Source organism: Excalfactoria chinensis, chromosome 4 (genome assembly GCF_039878825.1).
Source record: "Excalfactoria chinensis isolate bCotChi1 chromosome 4, bCotChi1.hap2, whole genome shotgun sequence".
Classification (NCBI taxonomy): Eukaryota; Metazoa; Chordata; class Aves; order Galliformes; family Phasianidae; genus Excalfactoria; species Excalfactoria chinensis.
Genome location: NC_092828.1, coordinates 28,595,287 through 28,598,248, shown reverse-complemented (window position 1 = coordinate 28,598,248; position 2,962 = coordinate 28,595,287). Strand labels below are relative to the sequence as shown.

The 2,962-nt window shown below is 54.8% G+C and overlaps 1 long non-coding RNA gene across 1 annotated transcript; it reads right to left on the bottom strand.

Annotated features, from left to right (window-relative positions):
• Positions 1 to 570: 570 nt before the first annotated feature.
• LOC140252052 (uncharacterized) lies at positions 571 to 1,317 on the bottom strand. The gene is made up of 2 exons (XR_011903521.1): positions 940 to 1,317; positions 571 to 763 (listed from the first exon to the last, which is right to left on the bottom strand). It is a non-coding gene; the product is annotated as an uncharacterized lncRNA (long non-coding RNA).
• Positions 1,318 to 2,962: the final 1,645 nt, after the last annotated feature.

Genomic DNA, 2,962 nt, shown 5'->3' with positions numbered 1-2,962 from the left:
TTTTAGGAGAAAAATGATGTCAATAACACCAGCATTCCTAGTTGTTGCTAAGCAGTGCTATACAGAACCAAGAACAGTTAGTTGTCCCTACAATGCTGCCAATGAGGGGTGGGCCCAAGATGCTGGGAGCAGGGGAGAGAGAAAGCACAACGGTAACAAAACTCACAGTTTGTGGGCAACCAGCACTGTATTACCATCCCAGACCAGGCCACATTCAGGCCATAAAACCAAAGAAAAGTATAAAAATTAGTTTACACCTAAAGGGAACAGAAACCAACACAGGTGTATCGGCAAGCCAGAAAAAATATTCACCTGACAAAGTACATCTGACCATGCCTTACAGACACAAGACATGCACAGAGAGAGTAAAGAGCACTGCCAACAGCTGACAGCACCAAAACTAAGGACAGCACAATCTTCAGCTAAGCTTAGACTTATACCTCATTCTAAGAGGAAAGAAATGAATGTTGGAAAAGGGGTACACCTACAATAAGAGTGCCACAATATGTAAGTGAGGACATCAAAATAAAATCAAATAAAGCCAATATATTAAAACAAGATAGCATAGAACAGAGACAACAAAAAAAACTTTATTAAGAGGGATCATGCAAGGCAATAAGAAACAAATAAGCCAATAAACAAACAATAAAAAAGTAATAACAAAAGACCAGAGAAATATAATGAACAAATACAGCATCCAATCCCTGCTCGCTGTTGCCTCCCGGTTCCACTCGCTTGATGCTTCTTTCTTCTGCAGCGGCTCCTGAAGAATGAAGGGCACCGTTAGACCTGAGGAGCACCAGCCCCACCACCCAAAGGAATGAGGAAACCCAACATCCCCAGGGAGCTCAGCACCCAGCCACCCTGCCAAGGAACACCTTGCATCTCCCAACCCCTCATTCATCCCATGAAAACAACACTGAAAGCAGCTCTTCTCACCGTGCTGATGCGCTGCGGAGCTCCAGCCGGTGCTGCGGAGGGTACCAGAGGCGGGCAGACTGGGCAAAAGGAGCTGGGCACAAAAAAAGCAGTGGCCAAAGGGTCAACTTCCCCGCTTACAGGGCTCCCCTGACACTGCCACCATTGCAAAGGGCCTGGGACTCCACAGCCAATCCCTGACTTACAGGGCAGCCTTGGTCCATAGGCAGAGGGAGGCTCCTTCTCCCCCACTCCAGTGCGCACAACAGGCTGCCAGCGGAGCATAAAGGCTCCTGCCCCCAGACCCTGGTTACAGGTGGGGCAACAACACCCACGGAGCCACAGAGCTTGGTTTCCCCCCCAGCAGCAGGAACAACACTCAGCAGCCAGGCAGAGGGGCGGTACAGCCTAACGCCGTGGTCGGGATCCCAGCCCCAGTTGCAGGGAGGGTGCAAGCCCAACCTCACATCTACAGGCCCCGTGCCTCTGAAAGGCCGGGGCACATACCCGCCTGACTACAGGGGGTCTTGTCTCAGAACACAGCTCACCAAACACTGCGGGCACACGCAGCCCCGGCTATGGGACGGTGCCCAACACCTCACCATCGCTATGAAGCCCCACGGAGCACACAGCTCCCACCAACGCCTGAGCTACAGGCTGGCCCGCCCAGCTGCAGCACAACAAACACCATACCTTTGGGAGCCCAGGGAACAACCTCAACCCACCGAGCGGGGAGGTCACCCCACCTACAAGCAGCACCTCAACCTGCACTCTGACAGAACAGGGAGGGGTCATTCCCACCAACTGGCTGGCTAAAGCAGCCTCCCCAGACCTGATTACAGGGGGGGCGGGCTGCTCGGGGGACAGAGGGCTCCATAGCTTGTGACACGCACCCCGAGTACAGGGCCGTCACGCCGCCAGCAGAACAGGCGGCCATGCAGGGATAGGCCCAAGCCCTGGCTACAGGGTGGCCTTGGCCACAGAACTATCGTGTGGCTCTGATCTGTCCTAAGACAAAAAAGGGCATGACAGGACACTCACTGTGCTCGTGGGACTAAAGGGGAAGACCCCACTTGTGCCACGCATCAAGTCCTCCATTCCCCCCTGGGAAGGCCACGCTAAGCTGCAGCCATTTTTGTGGAGGCCTAAAGGGAAAGCTCAGTCACACAGTCACTCCACAAACATCAGCAAGGAAAGGAAAGGGAACACACACACACAGATGGGACTTTCCAGAAGGGAAGGACAACCCAGCGCGGCCAAACCCTGGGAATAAACCCACAACCACAAGCAACAGGCAAGAGCCTGTGACCTGTCCCCAGGCGGCACGGAAGCCTAAGACCTCAACATGCCAAGGGGCTTCTCAGGTAAGCCAAAAGGCTGTGACAGACACCCCGAGTACAGGGCTGTTCAATTGGCAGGCTACCATCAGGATGGAACGCCGAGGGGCCAGGAGAAAAGGGGCAGGGATACGGCACCTACCCTGTTTACAGGGTGGCCTTGGGGTCCAGCTAGCTCCGTTTCCCACTCAGGTGCGGAGAGGTGGCTCGCGCCCTCCTTACGGGGGGCCACGCTCCCCAGGCAGCCTAAGGAGCAACAAGGCTAAAGGCCAACTACACGAAAGACCTGAGCCCTGATTACAGGGAGGTCGCCCAGCACAAAGACAGTCTGGTCACCCGAGGGGCCAGCAACGCTCAACTGAAATGTGACTATGCCCCTGCTAACAGGGAGGTGATTTTGCCCAGAGAGCCTCTCTCTTTCCCCGCCATCCTCAGGCTTCTGTCTCCTCCTCTTGCTCCTCTTCCGCCATCCACAGGCTTCTGCCTCCTCCTCTTGCTCGCTGTTGCCTCCCGGTTCCACTCGCTTGATGCTTCTTTCTTCTGCAGCGGCTCCTGAAGAATGAAGGGCACCGTTAGACCTGAGGAGCACCAGCCCCACCACCCAAAGGAATGAGGAAACCCAACATCCCCAGGGAGCTCAGCACCCAGCCACCCTGCCACGGAACACCTTGCATCTCCCAACCCCTCATTCATCCCATGAAAACAAC